Here is a 26,670-nt window from a genome sequence, read left to right on the forward strand (position 1 = left end):
TAATTTCTACTCAGATTGTTAAAATTTAAGATGGGAGTTTATAATCGTAACTACTCAGAAGGCTGTAATCTGAACAGCACAGCTGAAAGCCAATCCAAGCAGATAAATCTGAGAGATAATTGCCAATAAACCAGCATGAAGCCAGACGTAGAGGTATGATTCAAGTGGTTGAGCGCCAACCTGAACAAAAAAAGCTAAGTAAGAGCAAGGGGATCTGAGTTCAAGCCCCAGTACTGGCATGTGTATGCCCACACACAGAGACACACACACAAACACATTTTAAGAAATAACTGATTGATATGACTAATTCCATCTTAAGACTGCAATTTAACATCATTCCACTTACTCCAAAAAATAAAACACAATTACTTCTAAAGAGGTACAAGGTCATTATGAATTCATTTTTAAGTTTTAGTTTTATAGATTTCTTAAAATACCTTAAATCTACAAAACACTATGTTGGAAAAGAACTTTACAACTTAGGTGGGGAGGGAGGGGTAGTAATGGAGGTTGGGGGAAGGGATGGTAGAGGGAAAAGAAGGAGGCGGCGACAATGCTCAGTAGGAAATGTACTCATTACCTTGCTAATGTAACTGTAACCCCTCTGTACAGCATTTTTACAATAAAAATGTCAAAAAAACATGGAAAAATTTAAAATCTATAATAAAACTTTATAGGTTTATTAAAATACATTTTAATTTGGGGTTACCACTGTGCAATCTTAAAAAATACTTTTGTAGGGCTGGGAAGGTGGCTCAGTGGTAGAGTGCTTGCCTTGCATGCATGAGACCCTGGGTTCAATTCTTCAGCACCACATAAGCAGAAAAAGCTGGAAGTGGAGCTATAGCTCAAGTGGTAGAGCGCTAGCCTTGCACTGAAGAGCTGAGGGACAGCGCCCAGGCCCAGAGTTCAGGCCCCAGGATGGGAAGGGTTGGGAAGGGGAAACAAAGGCAACAATGCTTGATAAGAAACGTACTCATTACCTTGCCCATGTAATTGTAACCCCTCTTTACAGTATTTTCACAATTAAAAAAAAAGAAAAGAAAAAATACCTTTGTAAAAAGCATAAATACAAACAGTCCTCTATTTTGACTTTACTATGGTCCAAGAAGTGCACAATCAACTGGAATTTTACTTTAAGTTTGACTTTTGATCTTTCCTTGAGCTGACAATATGTGTATGATTCTCCATCTTAATTCTCAGGGAGCTGCGGCTCCCAGGCAGTCACGCTGTCACTGGGAATAGCTGACACTCCGCAGAGTGCTCGATGGCAGCATTTCTGGAGATTGTATTCTGTACTGTCACATCCCATCATGTCTACAGTGCCCATGTATGGTGTGTGCTATGGTATATTAAAGGCATCTCCAGCTTACAATGTGAATTGTAATATTAGCTCTGTGTAAGTAGAGACACATCTGTAGGATTTATATCAGTTTTGCTAACATTTCCCAATGTGACCTGAAAACTACAAGTCTAAATTGATTATGCAGAAAGCAGGGGGTTTGGGGGCTTTTTTTTGGGGGGGGGGGTCCAGTCCAGAGAATCAGGAGAAAGGCCACCATGAGCTAAAACATGAAACTTTGTTTAAAACTAAAGCAAAATGGTCTGAAGGCATAGCTCAAGTGGTAGAGCACCTTTCTAGTAAGTAAGAGACACTAACTTCAATCACCAATCCCCAGTACCACCAAAAAAAAAGATTTGTTTTTTGTTTTGTTTTGTTTTGTCGGCCATGGAGCCTGAACTCTGGGCCTGGGCACTGTCCCTCAGCTCTTCAGTGCAAGGCTAGCGCTCTACCACTTGAACCACAGCACCACTTCCAGCTTTTTCTATTTATGTGGTGCTGAGGAATCGAACCCAGGGCCTCATGCATGCAAGGCAAGCACTCTACCACTGAGCCACCTTCCCAGCCCCTCCCAAAAAAAGTTTTTAAAAGAAAAAGGAAAATGTTCAGAGCAATGCTATCCCCTCTTCTCTCAGATTCATTTATCAGGAACATTCCAGACACTGGAGCACCTGTCAATCTGTACCTGATGGGAACATTATAAAATAAGCATTCTGCTATCCTTGATGCACATACAAATCTAGAAGGAAGCCTCCTACCATGACTTGAGCGTTATTATCACAGGGTAACCAATCCTATCCTGACTGATACATAGACCAAACTGCCTTTCACAATCATAAAGTATTTATGATACCATAATAATACCAAAGTGAAGAATATTCTCGGGGCTAGGAAGGTGGCTCAGTGATAGAGTGCTTGCCTTGCATGCATGGGTTCAATTCCTCAGTACCACATAAGGAGAAACAGCCAGAAGTGGCGCTTTGGCTCAAGTGGTAGAGTGCTAGCCTTGAGCTGAAGAGCTGAGAGCCAGCGCCCAGGCCCAGAGACCCCATGACCAACAAAAAAAGAAAGAAAAGAAAAGAAAAAAAAGAATATTCTCAATGCAATACTAAATTATTGCTACTGTGGATTTGATCCTATTATATGCTTCCATGATCTATTCTAAATTTTCCTGAGGTTGAAAGATGCCTATTTACAAGGAAGTAACCATCTTGAATATTTGTTTTCATTCCCGTACTGAAGCTTGAACTCTGGTCCTGGGGCTGACTATCAGCATTTTTCCTCAAGGCTGATAGTTAATTGGAGATGAGTCACATGGACTTTCCTGCTCAGGCTGGCCTTGAACTGTGATCCTTATATTTTTTTCCTTCTCTATCTCCAATCCCAACAGTATCTTAGTATCAGCACTAGAAACTCCCACTTCCTATATAGACACAAGGCTCAGACTTTAGAACAAATTGATTGTGTATTTTTATGAAACACTAAAGATAGACATCACTAGGAAATGTTTCTATCTAAAGTTGAACTATTCAATTTATTTAAATATACCTGAAAAAAGAGTACATGAATGTACAAAAGTGAAATAAGAGGGGAAAAAAGGAAATATTTAGGTCACACAACAGCAAAACTTTTTTTTCAAAATAGAAACAGATTGTTGTACAGAATCCAGAAATTCTGGTGGAAATACTCTGCAATTGAAGCATGTTTTCCATTAACTTAAATACTGTGTTAACCTCAATAAAATAAATACACTTTCTTAAATGGAATACAGAATTTATAGTTTTGAGCAATAGTGCCTGCAATCTAAATGTGCAAAGGATCTAATGCAAATGACTCTGTCTCATGTGATTTTTACAATATCTTAGTTTTATTTTGTGAAAACTAAATAAAAACAACCTAAGTAACCCACATTCTCCCATTCAACAGAACACTTTATCCATGAAAGCTATTTTTCAGTTCTTTAGAGTACATTTTTTCTTTATCTGTTTGTCTGTTATTTGAAATTCAGGTTTAAACTCGGGGCCTAGGTGTGCTGATAGAATGCATTCTAAAACTTGAGTTACACCCCAGTCCTTCCATTTTTACTTGGTATTTTAGATAGTGTCTCATAATCAGGTTGCAGAAGCTGGCCTCAAATGTCCACCTCTTACATTGACCTCCTCTAGCTGGGATTACAGATGTGCCTTTCCGCACCCAGCAAACATTTCCTTTTCTTGATACTGTATCCTAAATTGAAGTGATAAGAATGTAATTTCCTAGCTGGATGCTAGTGGCTCCTACCTATAATCCTAGCTACTCATGAGGCTGCGATTTTAGGATTGCAGCTCGAAGCCAGTCAGTGCAGTAAAAATCCATGAGATTCTTTTTTTCTTTTCTTTTTTTTTTTTTTTTTTTTTTTTTTTTTTTGAGTTCCAGTCGTGGGGCCTGAACTCTGGGCCTGGGCGCTGTCCCTCAACTCTTCAGCTCAAGGCTAGAGCTTGAACCACAGGGCCACTTCCGGCTTTTTTCTTTTTGCTTATGTGGTGCTGAGGAATCGAACCCAGGGCATCACGCATGCAAGGCAAGCACTCTACCACTGAGCCACCTTCCCAGCCCCAATCCATGAGATTCTTAACTACAAAAAGCAGGAAGTGGAGCTGTGGCTCAAGTGGTAAAGCGCTAGCTTTGAACACAAAAGCTCAGGAACAGCACCCAGGCTGAGTTTAAGTCCCAGGCCCAGAAAAAAAAAAGAACATAATTTCTCCCAATTCAATTGAGCTACATGTAGAGAACTTCACCCACATACCTGGACAGCTTTGAGACTCTTGGTGGCTGATGGTGTATAGCAATCTCTGCTAAGCTAATGAAGTCTATGAAGTGTTAGAGACCTGTCATCTTAGAAGGGGGTTGTAGTTTGTGGGTGTCATCCTTTGTTATAAAGGATGGAGATGTGTTCCATATCACAAGGAGGAGTCCTTGTGAAGAGACTGGCTCCAGAGACCGGGACAACTTTGACTCTTCCTGTGACTCATACAAGGCATTGTACCTCAGCTTTGTCTTCATCAAACAGACGAGGGGATTATTCATCACTCCTTGGAAAAAAGATGAGAACACACAGTAAAAGGAATAAAATAGAGAGTAAGGAAAAAAAGATTGAAATGGATCCTTTCTGAAAACCAGAGGTGATAAAATGTGAGTTGTAATTAGGAAGGAAACTTGTAAATGAATCTTGCCACTCAACCCACCTGCCACTGAAGTCAAACTCTTTCCTCTTTTGAAGGACACTGGTGAAGGAAGAGTCCTCTGCTGAGTCAGCTCTGAAATATAAACAAAGAGTCTCTACATTCACTCATTATATCGCCCACAATGTTCGAGGACAAGACAAAGTCATTTCCCAGGACTGATAAACATAATTTTGGTGAATGAGGGAGGGGGGTAGGGACAGGGTGAATTATCTGCTGTTTATTACACATTTAGAAGATTCAGTGTGTTTAGTGTTATTTCCCAAAATGCTAGGTTCAATGTAGCAACACCAAAGACATCATGATCCCATAAATCTCATTTACATGCTTAGTCATTAGGATGCTTGGCTTCTTTCACTGCATCTGACTATTGCTTCCACCATCGTAAATACAACCTTCTGAATCATTTCCACTCTTAGGAAATGTTTGGTTTCAATGTCACACATATCTTCTGCCACAGTATGAACATTCAAACTTTAATTTGCAAAACCTTTAAGACAATATATGGTCATCTCTACCATTTCACTGGCATACAGACAAATTACTAAGTCAATGACGCAGTCATGGTGTTACAGTAGAGCATACCACCTCTAAACCCAGAGATCATGTGACCATCAGACCTGTGTTTCAAGTGCAGGTTGTTTTCCAAATAGCAAAGGACTTTTTTTTTTAATTTCTCTTCAAGTAGTTGTACAATACATCTTGATCAATTTCATCCCTTCCATCATTTTGCACCTCTCTCCAATCCTGCCTATTCCCTCAAAATTCCTACTTCCACTTTCACACACACACAACACATAAAATATTATGATACATTTGCCCAATCCTCCCTCCCCTCCCCCACCCTCTTTGACTTGACCCACACACACACCACAAATACCAGTTTCCTGGTATTCATTTTGTCATTCTGTACGTTCATTGTTCAAAGGAATTACCCCATTGGAATCCTCCCTGAATATACCATACTTCAGTTAACATGCTTGTGTCTATGTGCCTATGACCATATATGTTTTATATATATTTATTTATAATTCAGATCTAACTTCCACATATGAGTCAAAACAAGCATCCTTTGTCTCTCTGACCCTGACTAACTTCCTTTAACATAATTTTTTCCAGGTTCATCGAGCAACATAATATCACTTCCTGATGGATGAGTAAAATTCCATTGTGAGGGGTGTGTGTGTGTGTGTGTGTGTGTGTGTGTGTGTGTGTGTGTGTGTGTGTGTGTGTGTGTGTGTGTGTGTGTGTGTGTGTGACATTTTCATGATCCATTCATCCATTGAAGGGCACCTAAACTGTTTCCATAACTTGGCTATGGTAAATAGTATAACAATGACAGTAAGAGTGGTCATTGTCAAGAACACAAATAACCATGAATGCTGGCACAAATGTGGGAGAAAGGAACCCTAACATGTTCCTCAGTATTAACACTATGGAAGGCAGTTTGGAGATTTCTCAAAGAAAATAAACATAGAACTTCTCTATGATCCAGCAATATCCCTCTGGGGCATTTATCCAAAAGATCAGAAGTCAGGATATGGTAAAGACCTTGCATATCCATGTTCATTGCTGCACTATTCATCATAGCCAAGTTATAGAAATAATAGCGCACTTTAGGCAGTGAGCCTTCTTGCAAAACAAATTTCCCAGAGAGAATCATAAGGTTGCTCTGTGTCCATTCTCATTAAACATGTCACAGTTCACCTTTCTTCCATTGCAAACTACCTTTTGCTAAATATTTCTCCACAAATTCTTTTCTCTATCTTTTCTCTGCCATCAGTTTCCCAAAAATTAACCATCACCCACAAGCCTATCCGTATGACATGCTATATATCACTGGGTTGCTAAATTTCCCCGGGAAGTTTATGAAGATAGAGGCAATGGTATTTTTCTTCATATTTCCCTAAGAAAGGACAGTATGCATTTAGAGTAACTTTTAAGTCATCTCTGGTCAAGAAGATTCTTAAGAGAGTTAAAACAGGTGCTTGCTCTGTCAAGAGTATTTGGGTCTTCTGTCTGCTACAGGAAGACATAGAAGGTTGCACCAACTTTCTGAACTGAATCCCCCTAATAACAGAGAAGAGATAGGCTGTTCAAGAGTGAGTGGTCTTTCTGCTCTGAATTCCTAGTAGTATACAGCCCCTCCTCTAAATATATGTAACAGAAAAATGCAAAGATGGTGGTTTACAGTGGTACCAGCACCCAGATGTCATTTTTTCTCTCTTCTTGATTCTTCCATTCTCTCTTTTCTTCTCATTCCATTTATTTTAAATATCTTAGAAGTATAAAATTGCCCACACAGCTAAGGTCCAATTTTTCTCTTAATCTCCTAATTTCTGATTCACCTAAACAAACAAAAACCCCTTTGTAGCTGAGTGTTGTGGCTTACTCTTGTAATCCTGTTTTGGAAGTAGAGAGCATGGTGATCATGATTTGCAGCAAAAACAACAAGTCATTATCTCAACAACAACAAAAACATTGATGTGGTGGCCAATACCTGTCATCCCAGCCATGTGGAAAGTGTAAGTAGGAAAAACACTCAAGGACCTGTCTCAAAAATAAAGTAAAGAAAAAAGACTAGGATGTTTTCTAGCATGTTTTCTAGCAGGTGCTTACTGAAGTTAAGCTCCTAAGCTCCCATAAAGGTTGGAAAATGAAGGGACCCACTACTAAATAATGGCTGGAACAAATAGCAAATCCTTTTGCCAGCTCTGAGTTTACAAGACAGGCTTTTATAAGGGCAACTTATAAAGGAGTCCAGGGTCATCCTAACAATGTCATCTTGAACTCTTTGAAACCATAGTGATGTTCATTCCACTGTGTATATGCCAAAGTTGAAGGCTAGCTGAGAAACGGGCTCTAAGGGGCTCTGCTAGAGTTCAGACAAAGGGAGTTGCTTTGTGCATGGGGAGACTTTGCTATTCTTCATTAGCCTCACTATTATAGTTTTTAATTTTAATTAAGTATTTTATTGTGAAAATGCTGTACAAAGGGGTTACAATTATGAGCAGGGTAATGAGTACATTTCTTATCCAGAATTGTTGCCTCCTCCTTTGTTTTTCCCCTACCATCCCTTCCCTCCCACCTCCTCAGCTACACCCACATTCCTCTATCCCTCACTCCTCCACCCTCACCTAAATTGTAAAGTTCATTTTTTGACATAGCGTTTTGTACATCTCATTGTTGCAATGGGTCAATCTGTGTCCTTATTTAAACAATCTGTTTTTTCCCTTTTCCTTTCCCAAATTATGCCAACATCAAATACAGTGAAAACAGGGGTTATACCATGGGGGAGGGACATACAAAGCAACAAAAAAAATCACATGTTAGAAACAATAGCGAGGAAGAAAAAAACCACTTGTGTCCCTCTCTTGGGGTTCATTTTGCTTACCATCATATTTTCTGATCTTTCCTGCTTATTCCAGACATATACTAGTTATTGCAAATAAGGGAAACCATGGGACCTATGTTTCTTTGGGCCTGGTTTACTTCACTTAATATAATTTTACAGCTCCAATTCTTACGTACATATCAGCATGTGTTTGCAGCCATTAACCAGAAAGAATAGCTGATCGCTGATTAACCTACTCTACACATGAAACAAAACCTTTTTAAGTATTGTAGTTATGAAAATAAAATAAACACAGAATCACAAGATCTTAGTCTATGTCTGCTTGGAACTAGATATCCTCTTAAACCAGCGTCTGGACTGAGAACCAATTAGGGAATCAAAAAACCAAACCAAACAAAACAACGACAAAAACAAAGCAGGACTCTACCAATCTTACTCTCTGTTATAAAGTGATCAAAAAGTTTCTAAACTACTTTATCTAACTCATGTCTTCTAGGAATGGTTGATTCCATCAGTGAGAACTAAAGGCTTTTCCTAACAGCCATTGTGATAAACAACAGACACTAAATGCAGCAATAAAAACCCAAATTGGGAATCAACATGTCAATTCCGCAATGGAGCAAAGGGATATAGAACAGAAGAGCATGTGGATAGGGATATTAGAGTGACCTACTTTCACATATCACCTGCCACCTCTTGGCTGTGTTGCCCCTTCCAGCATCATCTCTAACCAGATACAGTTAGAGCCTTGATGAACTAGGAAGTACCAAATGTCACAAGGCTTTAAGTAACTTAAAATAAATGACAGTGATGGTGGTAACTGTTTCATAATGCCATAGCATTGGGGCAGGCTTCACACCGGTGATCAGGAGCGCTGAGTTCTGCTTCTGGGGAGGCCTCCCTGGACACATCTCCTGTGGGGTGGGGGGGGGGTGGAGGCTCACTTTTCTGATTGAAAATAGGAGGAGTGGCTGGATGTGGTGTCCGTGACAAATACCAGAGAAATCATTTTAAGGAGGGAGTTATTGGGGAACATCAGAGGTTTTGGTCCCCATGGCTGGTTGGCACCAACAGAAGAAAGCATTGTGTTGGAAGAGCACAGGGGGCAGGGCTGCATACTTCACGGTGGCCAGGAAGTAGGGAGAATGTTCCATGGCACCAAGGCACAGTCCCAGCCCCCTACCTGCTCCAGCCAGGGCCTAATAATGCCATACATTAAAAAGCCATCAATAGGTGAGCCCATTGGTGAAGTCAGAGTCATGATCCAAAGGCTCCATTGTCTCTGAACACTGCTACACTAGGAACCAGGCATTAGTCATGTGATCCTTTTGGGGAGACACTTCATTCCCAAACTATAAGAGTAGAAAATATTTGTCAGCACAGCACTTGGGATGCCCAGGCAGGAGGATACAGAGCTTAAAGGAGTCTTGGTGACATAGGGAAACAGAAAGAGAGACAGAGAAACTGACTTAACTTCAATTCCAAAGACGCTATTTTACTGTAAAGATGCTGTACAGAGGGGTTACCATTACATGAGTAAGGAAATGAATACATTTCTTGTCAAGTATTGTTACCCCCTCCTTTGTTTTTCTCCTACTATCCCTTCCCTCCTCCACTCCTCCCCCCTGCCCAAGTTGTAAAGTTAATTCCGACATGAGTATTGTTGTTGTTATGGGTCATCCTTTGTCCTTGTTTCATCATTTTGTTATTCCTCTTCGCCTCCCCAAATCAGATGAATATATATATATATATATATATGTGTGTGTGTGTGTGTGTGTATATATATATATATATATATATACAAGACGCAGGGTGCCAGAATCAAAGACAATGATGACCAAGGATAAACCAATGGAAAAAGAAAAATAAGAGGAAAAATATAAAAGAAAGAAGAAGAAAGAATTAGATATAGTACCTTGGTGACAACAAGGTCAACAACCCCTCTCCCACCAAAAAACACCTGTTTTCCATATCTTGTAGCTCATTTCCATTAGCATCAACTTGTATGGTCATATGTACACAGCAAAATTAGATTTTTTTTGAAAGAGCTACAGAAAAAGTTGTGAAACATATATTGTATATTTTATTTGCAATATATTTTTAAACACATGAAAGAAAATTTTATGTGACTGCAAGCATGTACACATCACCAAAATAAAAGACAGTAAAGATGAGTGTTATTGGATTAATTTGTTTTTACTCAGACTTCAGGACACATTTGCTAGTCACATCAATAATGAATATATAAATGTTACCGTATATGATTATAAAACATGTAACCATGTTATTTTTTATTTAGTCCTACACATACCAACTAATGTAAAAGCCAGGGCTTGGAGAAGGACATAAGTAGAGGTGATGTATTCAGTTGATTTAGTGGCAGGAAATGCTTAAAGGTAGACACTCTCATCATAGCACTCAACAGTAATGCAAGGGAAAGTGAATGCCAACAATTCTCACACATTTTGCAAGTGAGATTTTTCACTATTTTTTTTTGTCAGTTGTGGGGCTTGAACTCTGGGTCTGGGCGCTGTTCCTCAGCTCTTCCACTCAAAGCTAATGCTCTCCCACTTGAGCCACAGTGCCACTTCCAGTTTTCTGGTGGCTTATTGGAGATAAGAGTGTCATGGACTTTCCTGCCCAGGCTGGCTTTAAACTGTGATTCTCAGATCTCAGCCTCCTGAGTAGCTAGGATTACAGGCATGAGATACCAGTGTCCAGATGCTATTTTTTATTTTAACAAATAAAATTATTATATGTCTTGAGAACTTTCACTTTATTTTCCCTAGGTAAACGCAACCAATTCCTCCTAAGTTGAAAATAGATATGTATTACTTACTAAAAAGAATGTTTCATAAAGATGTATTGATAGATAATCTGATGATCTCCAGTTCTATCCACTTTCCTCATCAGTGAGTAATATTCTTATCTATTCATATATTTATTAGATACAATATATTGCATAATATATATGAATATATGTAATTCTTTTTATCCATTCATCTGAAAACATAGTGTGGCTATGGTGATAGAGCTGCAATGACCATGGATATACAGATATCCTTCTGGTATATTGATTTAAAGTCCTTCAGACATATTCCCAAGCATGGTATGGTGAGTTTATAAGGTAGGCCTGTTTTTATTTTTTAAGGATCCTCCATATGAACTGGCAGAGCCATTGCACACAAACCAACAGTTTATGAGAGTTGCTTTCTCCCCACATCCTCACTAGAAATTTGTTGTTTTTCTAAATGATTGCCATTATAAATGGGGTGAGATGGAAGTTTTGATTGGCATTTCCTCTATGTCCTTATATTTCTTCATTTATCTTTTAGGTATTTATATTTCTTCTTCTGAGGACTGTTCAATTCATTTGCCTTTTTATTAATTGAGTTAATTATTGTTTTACCATCTTTTTAGCTCTATTCTGGATTCTAATCTATTATTTGTGGAAAACCTAGTAAAAGGTTTCTCTCATTTTGTGGGTTCTCTTGATTCTTCTCATTGACTTTTTTTTTTTTTGCTGGGCAGAAACAAAAAGCCAAATATTTCATGCTTTTACTCTTTGTGGAATCTTTACCTAAAAATTCTAGATCTATATACATATATGCAGCCTTATACATTCACATATATACTTACACATACACACACACATATATATACACTTTATATATGTTTGGGGGGATGAAGAGGAAGGAGAAGGAAAGAGAATAAAGGAGGACAAATGTTATTGAAATACATTGTGTCTATGCATGAAGATTGCACCAAGAAATTCACTGTAAGCTTAAAAAGTTGGAGAAAGACACTAGAAGGCAATAAAGGACAATAGAAAATGACAATAAAAGAAGTTAATCTAACAAAACTATAATATATCACATGTAAAATACCACGGTAAAACCCTTTGTAAAAGTTATGATTTATTTCCCAATTTTAAAAAGAATCACTTACTTTTTGGTTCTTGGGGCTGTTCCTAAGGAGGAAAAGGTACCTTCTTCACAAGAAAGCACCAGTTTGCTGTGACAATGATTTCTTAGGCTTATACTAAAAGGCAAAGCAACACAAGACAAATGTATAAGGTAAAATAAATCACTATAAGACAAATATATAAGATAAAGGAAACCCATACAAGACAAATGCGAAAGGTTAAAAAATACCTGTAGCAGAATTCCCAATCACCCAGTATTTTAAATCCCATTAGTCAACCATAGATAATTTTTTGGGGGGGGCCTTGAACTCTGGACCTGGGTGCTGTCCCTCAGCTCTTCAGCTCAAGGCGAGCGCTCTACCACTTGAGCTACAGTGCCACTTCCAGTTTTCTGGTGGTTTATTGGAGATAAGAGTTTCACAGACTTTCCTGCCCAGGCTGGCTTTGAACCGAGATTCTCAGATCTCAGCCTCCTGAGTAGGATTATAGGCTTGAGCCACTAGCGCCAGGCAACCATAGATACTTTTGCTAAAGGAGTTTGGAATTGGAATTAAGGTTACTTATCATCTGATCTTAAAGGAGGGCACTAATCCAGGATTATTGGTGTGGGACCCAGATGCTCATATGAGCCTTAAAAGTAATGGAGGAAAGTAGAATTGCTGCAGAGAAGGAGAAATCGAGAGATTCACAGCCTACACACGTCACCATCCACTGTGGCAAGGAATACTGTGTGTCCTTAAGGAGTTGAGGAAAGCTCCAGGAAGATGGCTGCTGTATTTCGACTATAAAATAGCTCCAAAGGCCTGGTGCTGGTGGCTCACACCTGTGATCCTAGCTATTCAGGAGGGTGAGATCTGAGGACTGCCTTTTGAAGCCAGCCCAGGGAAGGAAAGTTCATGAGACTCTTACATCTAATTAACCACTGAAAAAGCCAGAAGTGGAGCTGTGGCTCAGGTGGCAGAGCACAAGTCTTGAAGAAAAGAAAAAAAAGCAGCTCAGGGACAGCACCCAGGCCCAGAGTGCAAACCCCAGGATAAGCAAAAAATAATACCATCACATATCTCCAAAGACTCCTGTATTGAAGGCTTAGTCTCCAGGGGGTGGTGCTGTTGGGAGGTGAGATTGGTCAGATTTCTGGGTACAAACCTTGGAACCTACTTCAAAGGGTATACCGCCGCTTCTGCATTCTCTCCGTCGCCCCTCTCTCTCCTCATGAAGTGAGTCACTCTGTGCCCACCCTTCCCCATGCCCTCCCTGACATGGTGCGCTGCCTCACCAGGCCCCGGCCCAAAAGTAACCAAAGTGACCTCACACTGAAACGTCTGGAACCAGGGTGCCAAAATAAATCCTTCCTCCCTTGTTTCCTCAGGTATTTTGTCACACAGATGAGAAGTGACTAACACAACAGTCATCAGGGAAACAGAATCCTCAGCCTCGCAACCACAAGAAACTGGGCTCTGCCAAAAGCCTGAAGGAACTTGGAAGGGAATTCTTACTTAGAGCCTTCAGACAAGAGTCCAAATGGCCCACAAGTTGATTTCAGCCATGTGGCAGAGAATCCAGCAGAGCTTATCTGCACTTCTGACCTATAGGTGATCAATGTCATTTTAAGCCAATAAATACAGCAGCAATAAGAAATGCAGGGCAATTCATCAGGCAATGCATGCAAGGCCCTTGGCAGTGTCATCTGTGTGAAAACATAGAACTTTACCAGCCATCAGAAGGCCTACTACCTGAGCCATCCAAATAGTCCTCTCTTTTCCCACATGCTGGGTGCTTCCTTACAGGCCTTGCTTCCTTGTATTTTATACTTTTACCTCTAACATAAGACTCTCCAGACATTTGCTATTATCTCCTCTATTAACCAAGAATATCTTGGTTAAATCACTGTACATCTATAGTGTTGTTCCGTTCTCTCCCCTGTTCTCCTTACAATGTACTGGGAGACTGGATGCTATTCAACATGTCCTTTCCACCAATGGAGACTTCTTGGAGAGCACCCTCTCAGTATTCACTGCGCATGGCTGTGAAAGAATTCTCCCAGCTATCTCTTTCTGTCTCCTACAAATTGGCAGTGGGCCCAGAGCCCTGTTCAATCTCACATGCCATGACTGTAGCAAGAGCACACAGTGGTATATTCCCGAAGAGGTCCAAAGACTCTGGTCTCTCTTGCTGTGACACTAGTAATGTGGTGTCTAGGTCTACATTAAGTGGAAATTTTATAATTCTATCCTCTCCTCTCTCTCTCTCTCTCTCTCTCTCTCTCTCTCTCTCTCTCTCTCTCTCTCTCTCTCTCTCTCTCTCTCTCTCTCTCTCTCTCTCTTTTGTGGGGCTTGAAATCTGGGCCTGCACACTGTTCCTCAGCTCTTCAGCTCAAGACTAGTACTCTACCACTTGAACCACAGTGCCACTGCCTGGGCTGGCTCTGAACCTCGATCCTCAGATCTCAGCCTCCTGAGTAGCTAGGATTACAGATGTGAGCCACAGGCACCGGCTACAAAGAAACGTTTTTCTTTTTTGTCTCCAGTTGTGGGGCTTGAACTCTGGGCCTGGGCGCTGTCCCTCAGCTCTTCAACTCAAGGCGAGTGGTCTACCACTTGAGTCACAGCACCACTTCCAAGTCTCTTTTTAATGAATTCATCCAAAAATTTTTTAGAAAGGACTACTTCCCCTCTGTGTTGCTAGAAGGTTTAGAAAGTCACGTATCATGTTTGGTTTAATCTTTGGTTTAACCAGGTATTTTTTCCTTTAGGCAATAATTAATTCTGTATCATCTTCCAAAGATGAGCCGTTAAATTTGTAATATTATTATAAAGTTAAGCTAATTGGATTCACTTCATTTTAATCAAATTCCTCATAAGAGCTTGAATTGAGCCATTTTTACCCAGTAAGTGGACAACTACCAGTTGGTTCCTGAAGCCTTTTCTTCTAACTCTGATGGCTTCCTAGAAATCTTGCATGATAAGAATGTGCTCAAGGCTGTGTGTGTGTGTGTGTGTGTGTGTGTGTGTGTGTGTGTGTGTGTGTGTGTGGTGTGTGTGGCCTGCCCTCCAGTAACACTCTAGTTTCCTTGAGTGGAAATACTGTTGCACTAGCACAATCTATGTATCTTCCACATTTAGTGATTTTTTGTTTATTGCAGATTATTTACCATAGCTAAGATATGAAACCAATCAGATGCCCCTCAGTAGATGAATGGATCAAGAAAATGTGGTATTATATACACAATGGAATTCTATGTCTCCATCAGAAAGGTTGACATTGCCCCATTTGTTAGGAAATGGAAAGACTTGGAAAAAATTATTAAGTGAAGTAAGCCAGGCCCAAAGAAACATAGGTCCCATGGTTTCCCTTATTTGCAATAACTAGTACATGTGTAGGACAAGCAGAAAAAGCCAAAAGCTATGTACATATGACTATATAAGATGAAATGAACTCCAAGAGAGGGACACAAATTATCTTTTCCTTTCTTGCTATTGTTTCTAATGTATTTACAATGTACCATGTGATTTTTTTTGTTGCTTTGTATGTTCCTCCCCCATGGTATAACCCCTATTTTCACTGTATTTGATGTCGGTGCCCTGCATCTTGTATATACACTTCTCTAATTGAGGGAGGGGAAGGGAAAAAACAAAATGCTTAAATAAGGATTCAGGTTGACCCATTGTAACAATGAGATGTACAAAACATTATGTTGAAAATGAACTTTACAATTTCAGCGGGGTGGGGGAGGGTTAGTTGTAGAGGTGGGAGCGAAGGGATGGTAGGGGGTAAACAAAGGAGGAGGCATCAATGCTCAATAGGAAAGGTACTCATTACCTTGCTCATGTAACTGTAACCCTTCTGTTTAACATTTTTACAAAAATAAAAAGTACAAAAAAAAATTGAAACAATTTGGGCCAGCAATATACAATTAGTAATGTTACTATGCTTCAAAAGTAGATAAAGTTCCAATAATATTAGAAGATAATGTTTGTACCTAACATGCAAAACAGAACACTAGAACAACCTGTGAATATATAACAAGGCAACGCTGGAGAGAGGTTTTTTTTAATGATAACAGACATTTCAGAATGTCAGATAGTAGTATACATTTTCACTAATAAAATTTTAAACTATGGGGGCTGGGAAGTTGGCTCAGTGGTAGAGTGCTTGCCTTGCATGCCTGAGGCCCTGGGTTCAATTCCTCAGCACCACATAAGCAAAAAGAAAAAAGCCAGAAGTGGTCCTGTGGCTCAAGTGGTAGAGTGCTAGCCTTGAGCTGAAGAGCTGAGGGACAGCGCCCAGGCTCAGAGTTCAGGCCCCACGACTGGACCAAAAAAAAAAAAAAATTAAACTACTTCTCTTTCCCAAACTTCAAATTTTATGATACAAGAATGCAAAATCTTACAATTAGAAATAAATACTCTATTATTCTTCTATCTTCCCAAATGGAATGTTCAAGAATTTAATGCTGTAGTTAAGTATGAAAGTTAAGAGTCAAAATAACCATCATATTTTTAGCTAAAGTATTGTATCTCCCGTGTTAGTCACAACATCACAGACATCTTGACCTCTAAGAAGCATTCAACCTTGGAAATTCTATGATTCCATATGTATTATAGAGTCAGTGCAGCAAACATCTGAAAAACGATTCTTCTAGGTAGCTACTAGTTACAAGCAGAAGAAAAGGAAATGGGTAAAATAAGAGACGTAGCCAAGCAACTGCCCTCAAGAAATGTGACATACATAAATAGAATCTGCTAATTAAATAAAATATGGAAAGATGGGTGTCCGGTGAGTTAAAATAATATCCTATTTTTCTACAGAGAAAATAAACATATGAGGACATAGAAGACAATTCATATTTGGATACCAACTTTGATTTTAAATGAAAGTACTCTAAAAGTAAACCAGAGATCAAAAAGAAGATTATTTTATTTTAATATATTAAATTAATATGTTAATATATTTCAATACAGACTACACTCTCTATGAAGAACTGTACATGATATTGTGTATGTGTGTGTGTGTGAGAGAGAAAGAGAGAGAGAGAGAGAGAGAGAGAGTCCTAGGGCTTGACCTCAGGGCCTGAGTAATAACTCTAAACATTTTTTTGCTCAAGGCTACCTTTCAACCACTTGAGTCACAGCTTTACTTTTAGAATTTTAGTTAAGTGAAAAGTACAAAAAATTTTATAGCAATGTTCACTTCGGCAGCACATATATTAAAAAATGTTATAGCAGGATTATCACTAATAGATATATATAGAATATATATATGCATTATATATATTTCATCATAGTAGTCAACGTTATAAAAATACTTGACTATCTGGCAACTGATAAGAAAATCTGGAGTATCAAAAATGGATTACTATTGTACAACACACTAGAATGAAGTACATACAACATAGTGAACTTGAAAAACTTTGTGTGAAACAAAAGAATCAGTCTGAAGGGATTCATGTTGTGGGCTTCATCATGTGACATGTCCCAGCAGGCAAGTCTGCAGAGGCATGAAGCCCATAAGAGACTCAGAGACTCAGGGGAATGAGCAATGGGGAGGCACGGCTAATATGCACTGGGCTTTTTTGTGGGATACTGAAAATGTTCTGGAATTAAACAGTGGTGATAATTATACAATTGTGTGAAAAGACTAGAAACCATTGACACAGCCATTTTAAAAGAGAAGATTTTTATGGGAGTGAACTGTATCTAGTAAAAATGAACGCAGCATGTACAAGGTAGACACGAGTAAATAATTCGACAAATATTTCTCTTTGATAAAAACCTATAGAAATGAGAAGGTGAGGGGAACCAGAAAATACACAAAGACAGTATTTACAAATGATCTCAGGCACGGAAGCATGTTCGTATCTGCCCACACTTGAATAAGCATGACCAATTATTAAAACAAATCCAAGACAGAAGGACTTGGATACTATTACATATAATATAGGTAAACCTAACAAGAATTCACATGTAAGCTAGAGGACCTGGTGACTAAAATTTCCTGCCAAATATTGGATATTGATAAGCCCTTCCAAATAAGGAATAAAGATTATAGGAATTTTACGTTTTTCTTAACAAAATCTCTGCTTCTCCGTATTTTCATCTCTGCAGCGATACCATTCAAATGATGCTCACAAATCATGCCACAACTTTCCAAGGGTAAGTACACGCTTATCTTTCAGAAAATCACATCATTTTGCATTCATAGAACGTGCAGAAAGGCATGCATTCTTCCCTATCATGTTGAATACAGCCAACCCAGCTGCTTTACATAATGTAACTTGCCTTAGGTACAGCAGTAACACGTTTGCAATCTCATCCATCTGGTCCATCTGAGATGCAAGTAATCCAATCATGTTCTAAACATTGTCAGAGAGAGTGAAGGAATGGTCCCATTTTCTCCTTCTTGGTCAATGTTTAGTTGAATTTAAGTGCCATGTGGATCTTACACTTTCTCTAGAGAATGTAGTTATTTAAAGCCATGTAGTGTACCATTGGTTGGTATAAGCAAAGTCTGAATTATTATCAAATTGTACTTATTATGGCATACATACTTAGGGCAATCAAAGCACAACAATTCTTGTAATCATTCTCCTGGTCGACAATTTATTTGGGCCATTCCATTTCTAAAACACATTAGGCATTTATACCAGACACACAGTACTGGTTTTTTTTTGTTTCCTCTCCATTCTTTTCATGGTTAATAAATGTCTCTTTGTTGTGTATTATATTCTGTCCAAACAGAACTTGCTCTGATCTCCTTTGTGGATTATTTCTTATCTGTATGCCACTATCCTGTTGAACTAAAATGCATTGACATTCCATCTACTTGTTAGTAGCTAAGTATTATGAAAAACAGCAATAAAGGGATTTCACAATGCATGTTTAGTATACACTAACACACCATCAGCATTGTAAGTCCTGGTGAAAATACTCCCATTTCTGGTTGCAAAAATCTTAAATATAGATGGGCATCCTCCATCATCTGGCCCTTAATTAAAACAATTTCAGTGTAGTTTTGACATTTAAGATCCATGCCATTCCTCTTTCTGTGAACCCTAGTGAATAATTCTTTTTTAGAAGTTACATTGAGCATTTAATTTCTATATAGTACAACTGACTCTAATGCTTTCACTGAATAAGTGACTTAAAGCAGATAGCACACCATCTTAATAATAAATGAGGTGTGGAAGGTAAGAACAAACACCCCGCCTTATCATGCTAGAGACAGGGTTGTTCTCTGAAGCCATCTACGTGGTGAGTACATCCATCAGATAAACTGAACTCAAGAATTATACGCTTACTCACTAGGAGTGTATTTACTCTAGAGCTAGAAATATTCTTTTTAAGTGATTTCGCAACACTGACAAACATTTGCAAAGTCAAAGCCACTGGATGATGACCATAAAGAATCCTGAAACACAGTAAAACAAGGACAGATTACTACAGCTTAATAAATAGCATGAATGACCCTTTAGCCACGTTCAGGACATATGCTCCATACACCAAAATTGTCCTGAAATGAACAGGAAGCTCATTAAGTTGGGCCAAAATTTACAACTATTTGTATCAGCTTGCTGATATTTCTAGAGTAATATTAGTATGGAACAAGAATATGTGCTTTTTTTTATTATCCTTAAGTAGCTGTATAAAGGGGTTTTTAATCACCATGTCAATGTAAGTATAATGTATCTTGATCAATATCACCCCTTTCATCATTTTCCACCATCTCTCCCAAACCACCTGAGCCCCCCCCAGTTTACCTAGTTCCACCTTAAAATATGTACTTTGAATATTATGATTGCATTCATCTACCCTTCCTCTCTCTATTCATCTAACCCACTCTCATCGACCTCAAATCATCCCCACCCTGAAAACACAAGATTCAGCTTCCTCAAATTTATTTTGTTAAACTACATGTTACTCGTTCAAAGGACTTGCACCATTGGAACCACACTTTAGTTAAAATGCTCATTATATATGCGTAGAGCCCTGTTATTTGTTTACCTATATAGTTAAAATCTACCTCTATTAACTTTTGAGACACAAGAAAAGGCAAAAATCTTACTAGTGGGCCATAAATATGTATGAGGTCCTCTCTTTTGGATGAAAATGGAGGTCATTATATTAAATGAAATGATCCAAACGCAGAAAGACAAGAGCTTCATGTTTTCTCACATATGTAAAAATCAAAGAAAAAAGAAAAAGAAGTTGACTTGAATATCCAATCGTGATTACTAGAGTTGGGGACAGGGAGCTCCATTGGATCACTGTGCACTAAATGCCAGAGGTGAAATAGGTGAAACATCACACCAAACTGTATTAATGTGAACCATGCAGGCCAATTAATCAACAGTGAAACATTGCATATGCTGAACATCAGGTCTATGTAAAGTTTTATCAAGTTTAAGAGAACATGCTGGCCAAGAAGATACAATCGATAAAAATGGAATGTCAAAGACAAGCACGTAAGTTTTACACCAAAGGTATTTAAGGGAAATGCTTGCAAGCGCGGACACGCCTGTCCTCTTTTCAACTCTGAGATGGTGACACGGAGAAAGAACAGATGGTTCCGATAAGACTGGGTCATGCTCAGCAAAACGGGAACTGTAAACACGCCCTTTGTGTGCCAAATTGATTTCATAGAATCTTACCATTACACCACTAAAGCATTAAGTATGTTCTCCATGTCTCTTAGATTTATTCAATACAATTTAATAGGCTTAAACCAATTTTTTTCATCCCTGAAAACATCTAAATGCTAAATAAGCCAACAATTGATCCTGTCAGGCAGAAAGGGAGAGTGCCAAGAGCTGTTGGCCTCTGATGATTGTAAGCCTCAGGAAAACACCAAACGGACAAGTTATCCCAGGGCATCTGCCTGCCTCTTTTCCCCTTCCCAAGGAGAGATGTCCTTCCCATTTCCTCCCACCGAGGGCCTGGTGTAACCTCTTCTATTACCTCTCTTGTCAACCCAACTTTGTGGTTACAGTTGTTCCATGTTGACCATTCTTCTCATCATAATCAATAGCATCTGAGTATTTGTCGCTTCAGGAGATCACGTTGCAATTTTTATGTGGTTTTAAAGGATTTCGATTTCTCAAAAATAAAGAGATTTTCCTAAAGAATCATTAGTGGAATTATGGAGAGTACTTGGCAAGGGAGTAAAATAAGTACTATTATCCTCCTTGCTTTCAAGAATTACACCAAGGGAAGAGTAAAGGCAATCCTATTGAACACCAGAGTCCCAGGCACTATAGTGGAGGTCTTGCCTCTGGGTCTCACCTAGTCTAAAATAATGCTCAGCAGAAGTTGTAACTGACATCATGTTTCTGAATAAGAAATTCTTTTCAAGAACTACCCAGTGCCAGTTGTGGTAGCTCACCCCTGCAATCCTAGCACTTGGGTGATGAGGGATGTGAGGCAGGAAGATCTTGAATACATGGCCAGCTGGAGCTACACAGCAAGACTCTCTCAAAAAGAAATATCTCATTCATCCCTTAGCCAGAGAGGCCGTAAATCAGTGCTGCAACCCAAGGCAGCGCCTTCCCGACAGGGCTCCCGACGCTTGATGCTTTATCCATCCTGTCCCTATGGTCCATCACCTGCTCTCAGTACAGGAAAGAACTGTTTTATTGGATTACATTCATTCTGGGTAAAAGCTATTGGATGCTCTGATTCAGTTAGTCCCAGAAGATGAAGGGAAAAAAAATCACTAGGTAATAATGTTCTATTTAATGAGGTGTTACACAGCTTCCCTCCCCCTCTTGGCATTTCAGACATTATTCCCCCAATGTAGAACACCAGCATTTTATCCAGTTTTCATGGCTTTGCAGTTTACTTGCTCTTGGTCACTGTTAATTGGTAATTATGGACCTCGGAAATAATGGCTTCTCATGTCACCCTATTATTGAAAGATTAAATTATTGTGTGGGACTTGAAGGAACTGAGGAAAGCCATCTCTTGAGGGGCAAACTCAACCTGGGAGGTCAAGTTCCTAGGCATTTCCTCGGTGCCTTGGGAACTGCTAAATTGTCTGAATCTTGGTAGATACGTGGAAAGAAACCCAGAACTAGGTCTGCAGACTTGCTCTAAGCTAACACCATCCGGGGATATAATTCAGCCCACATAGGAAACTCTTTCCTTCCCATTCTGATTCCTTCTCAGTCCCAAATTTGTCAGTGTTGCAATTAAAGCTTCTTATGTGGAATTTCCTAAGAGCCCTGAGACTTGAAATAAACTCCACACCTGGTCAGAGGTTTGCTTTCCCAGGGTCCTAACAGAATTTTATATTGAACCTGGGATATCACCTGGACGAGATGTGAGTGATGGAGGTGGTGGTGGCTCTGACTCCCTTGCTTAGCAATTTCATTAGATGACTTTTTTAATAATAGTAATACTAACAATAATAACAATCACATGTTCTCAGAGGCTCTGGCTAAAAAAGCATTCCTTTTCCACTGGAGCTCTGACAGGCAGATAGGCTTTGAATAGAAGCAGAGGAGAAAAGTGTCTAAACAGTCAAAATTGTTCAAGTAAATCTAATTTACCCCTGATATCTGGCTGCCATCTCTTAGGAAAACCATCAGTTTATGATGTACCAAATGTACCCCCAAAGCAGTAGAAAGGCAGCCATTGAGATAAATAGGTTTATTTTACTTTTTGCAGTTCTCTTTTTTTTCTGTTTTTTGTTTTCCCCTTTTGTCTCTGCTTTTGATTTCTGTATCCTTTGCCTTGTATGTAAATTTATCTGATTCGGGGAGGGGAAGGGGAAGCACAGGACAGTGGGAGGAAGGGTGAACTAATTCAACAGTGATACTCACTAGACACCATGTCAGGAATGAACTATACAACTTGGGGAGAGAGAGGGTTGGAAGGGAAAACGCTGGGAGGAAATGAGGGAGGAGTGACACTGTTCAAAAAGAAATGTACTCATGACTTGACTCATGTAACTGCAACTCTTCTGTGCATCACTTTTATGATAAAAAATAAAAACTAAAATATATGGGTGATTTCTCAGTGCTCACGTTTTTCTATTTACTCTGTCTTTGAAACCACACAATTTCCTAAACTTTTTAACAATTAATAATGATTTTCCCAGACTTCAGTCTTTGCCTTTTATACACATGGCTGCAGAAAAAGGAAAGCCATGTGCTTTCGAGAATAAAAAGCCCAGTTAATGAAATGAGTGTCTGGGAGCTGTTGAAGTTTGGATAGGAGGTGTTCCCCCTCCCCCAAAGAGCTCCTGTGAAGACTTGCTGTCCAGTCAAGATCAGCTCTTCAGCTGAAAGGATCACCATGGCCTTCTTCCATAGATTCATCCTTCATCGACTCCTAATATTTTGTGGCCATTTTTGGAAAGTGGTAGACTGAGGAGGTAGGGCTTTGTTTGAGGAAGTATGTCACTGGAATGGTCCTTTTCTTAAGTAGCATATATGACTTACACAAAGGAGTTTCACTGACATTTCCATATATGCATGTAGTATATACTTCGATCATATCCACCTACTCTATTATTATCACTCTATTTCTCATCCTACTTCCCCTACCCCACACTGTTTTGTCACAATTGTAGCTTCTTTCACTGTGGTCTTTTCACTCCTATATATGGTGAGTTTCAATCATATTGAGGCCTTAACCTGCCCTCCCCTCCCCTCTCATGAGGATCTCCTCTCCCAGAGTTCCCCTTTTATATTCATATCTCCTTTTTAGAGCTAGTGTCTATATGCATGGAAAAAGTATCCTTTATTTAACTTTCTAAGTCTGGCTTAGGAAGTGTCTATGTTCCCTGGTCCCTACCTTGTCTCTCTTCTTCCTGGCTGCCATGAGGTAAGCAACTTTTCCCTGTCACATATTTGTGCTGACATGATATTCTAGCACACTACAGATCCACCTCACAGGAGCAAACCAAGCATGATCTGAAGCATCTAAAACTATGGACCAAACAAACCATTCCTCTTTTTAAATTGTTTCCTCAGCAGGAAAAAAAAAATTCTTGTCTAACTTAGAAACTAACTGATTTGGGGATATTCATTCTGAACCTCAAAGGGCTGAAATTAACATTATACTCTGTTGTCTTCTCCCCACCAAATTGCTACTGTACTTTCCTTCTGCTGAATGTGCCCTGTCCATTTTACCTTTAGAGCTCCCAGTCAGAAGGAAACTGCTCAGAGCTGCAGGGAGCATACCAATGTCCTAGTGAGTGAAAGAAATGTGACCAGACACTTGGAGAAGCAGAATATCTGTGCACAAAGAATGTGAATGGCATTTAGATTCTCAAAAATATGCCAAATTTCAAACCTTGTGGGTTTTTATAATTTCAAAATATGATTGAGGATTTGAAACAGCTTTAGTTTATGTGGGTTATGTCTACAGATATTTCTAATGCCAAAAATTTGACAATTTTAAAATATTGGTGTACTTTAAAATGAGAATAATGAATCCAACAAATACTTTCAAAATTAACATCATAATGAAGGCTACTATATTTTCCAAATTTTATGTTTTTTTTAACTCTCCTCAATGTACAACTTAAGAGAAGGCAATTAGACTCACAAGAAAACTTCCCTCTTGTAAATAAAGTTTCCTATATTAATTCTAGTCTCTCTTCTCAATAAATTACACTATCACCTGAAATTTTGCAAGAAGATCTTTTGAAAATCAGATTTTACCTTTCATACTTGTGAACAATTAGAATTTTCTCCAATCACTATCTCCAGGAAATTATTAAAATACCTGAGTATAAAGAAATGGCAAATATTATTTCATGCGGATATAGGATAGAGGTTAGGAATATATAATAATTAATTTAAGTCATATTTACTGGAAGATAAGCATGAAAGTTATTAAGTACTAAGGAAATGGTGTGGGAATCAATAAGAAATTGTTTCAAAAGATGGCAGTTCTTTGAAGAGCCAGAACAACTATAATGTTTTAGTTTCAACAAGAAGATCTACAAAGCAAATCATAAAAGGATATTATCCTCATAGAAAGCTGAGTCTTATCTTAACCAGGAGTACCATGAACAATTCTGATTATCTTAGGTCAAGGAAGATGATAGCTAAACTGAAGAAAGTCTGAGAAGAAATGCCAAAGGGAATGAAAGAATTTTTCAAAGATGAAACATTTTTTTAAGGTAAAAGAAACAAGAGTGAGCTCTCTCAGATCTGTTAAATAAAGGCACTAATCCCATAAATGATGTCTCTAATCTCGATGTTTCCTAACCTAATCACTGACCAAAGGCATCATCTCCTCATACCATCACAATAAAGGTTAAGTTTTTAGGACACCAATTTTGAAGGGATACATTCAGTCTAGCGAAAATTCTTGGAAATCATGAAAGATAGGAAAGATACAGAAAAGTACAGAGTTAATGTAAAGACAAACACAGAAATATCTGGGAATTCTTTTTTTTTGCGGGGGGCGGGGGCAGTTGTGGGGCCTGAACTCTGGGCCTGGGTGCTGTCCCTCAGCTCTTCAGCTCAAGGCTAGCACTTTACCACTTGAGCCACAGCACCACTTCTAGCTTTTTTCTTTTTGCTTATGTGGTGCTGAGGAATCAAACCCAGGTCCTCAGGCATGCAAGGCAAGCGCTCTACCAGTGAGCCACCTTCCCAGTCCTATCTGGGAATTCTTAAACTGTCTCTAACTATAAAACCCGTGAGTGGCATGAATTTTAAATGCAGGTCCCAGCTGGGCTTAGGAGAATATGATATAATCCCAGATACTTGGGAAGTAGAGATAGGAAGATCAGAGTCTAAAACTGGCCCTAGGTAAAAGTTTAAGATCCTAACTGAAGAAAACAAACTGAAAAGCAAAAGGACTAGGGGTATGGCTCAAGTGGTAGAGGTCTTGTCCTAAATTCACTCCAACTAACACAGGAAAATTCAATGTAAAATATAAAATATAAGGTTTATGGGAAAGCCATGAATGACAGTCACAATGTAAGATGGGACCTTTAATGTCTTGAGGCAGCTGTTACCCAGGACAACCCTGTATGCCATTAATAAAATGTAGGTTGGTGCTATCAGAATTTTCCTTCTTCCTTATCTATAGTCAATGGGTCTCCTTTACTCATGGATTTTTCTTTTGGTGATTTCAGCTCCCTGGAGTCAACTGAGATTTTTTAAATATAATGTGGAAAATTTCAGAAATAAGCAATTCAAGGGTTTAAAATTGTGCACCTTTCTAAGTAGCATGATAGAATTTTACATTTCTACCTCTATCCTGCCTGAAACAACAACCATCCATTGTCCAGTTATTTCCTGCCTGCCTATGAATCACTTAGCATCCCTGTTATCACTGTAGGTCACGGTGCTTATGTTGAAGTGCTCTTTTTAGTACCACCTCATGTTGTATCACAAAGTCTACATTGTTCACCACATTTCATCTCAGTATGTGCCATACACATCATCACAAGAAGAGGAGTAAGTAACAGCAGAAACAGACACAACTTGCACTACAGTATATGGCTATAGTTTTTCTATTTCTATTCACTTTTGTTAATTGTTGTGCCTGATTTATAAATCAAACTTGATCATAGGGTGTATGTATACAAATAGGAATATTGGTTTCAGTACTTCTATGTTACAGACATCTTTGGGGAGTTATGAAACATATCCCTTTCATTTAAGGGACAAGCATGGTACTTTAAGAGTAAAAGATTGTTTTTTGAGGGTCCTCGTGTTATCATCCTTTAGCCTTACAGAAAAGTTTAGTTAGTTTTCCTCTTCTATGCCCTGCAAGCAGTTCTCATCTTTGCTAGATGGGTTCTTTGGGGCTTTTTTATGGGAGAATTGGCCAGGGAGAGAAGCATAGGAAATTGGAGGTGAGAT

The 26,670-nt window shown here is 38.9% G+C and overlaps 1 long non-coding RNA gene across 2 annotated transcripts in view; it reads right to left on the reverse strand.

Moving 5' to 3' along the window:
• Positions 1–2,941: 2,941 nt before the first annotated feature.
• The window catches only part of LOC138832467 (uncharacterized), a 118,311-nt gene continuing 94,582 nt past the window's right edge, over positions 2,942–26,670 (reverse strand). Inside the window, exons 4-7 of one of the 2 annotated variants that reach the window (XR_011373566.1) lie at positions 11,867–11,959; positions 4,567–4,638; positions 4,128–4,413; positions 2,942–3,568 (exon numbers count right to left, since the gene is read on the reverse strand). This is a non-coding gene — a long non-coding RNA (uncharacterized lncRNA). Of the gene's footprint in view, positions 4,414–4,566; positions 4,639–11,866; positions 11,960–26,670 lie in introns of both variants that reach the window. The other variant, XR_011373565.1, reaches the window with a different exon arrangement.

Source organism: Dipodomys merriami, unplaced genomic scaffold, assembly GCF_024711535.1.
Source record: "Dipodomys merriami isolate MVZ:Mamm:240054 unplaced genomic scaffold, mDipMer1.0.p SCAF_2, whole genome shotgun sequence".
Lineage (NCBI taxonomy): Eukaryota > Metazoa > Chordata > Mammalia > Rodentia > Heteromyidae > Dipodomys > Dipodomys merriami.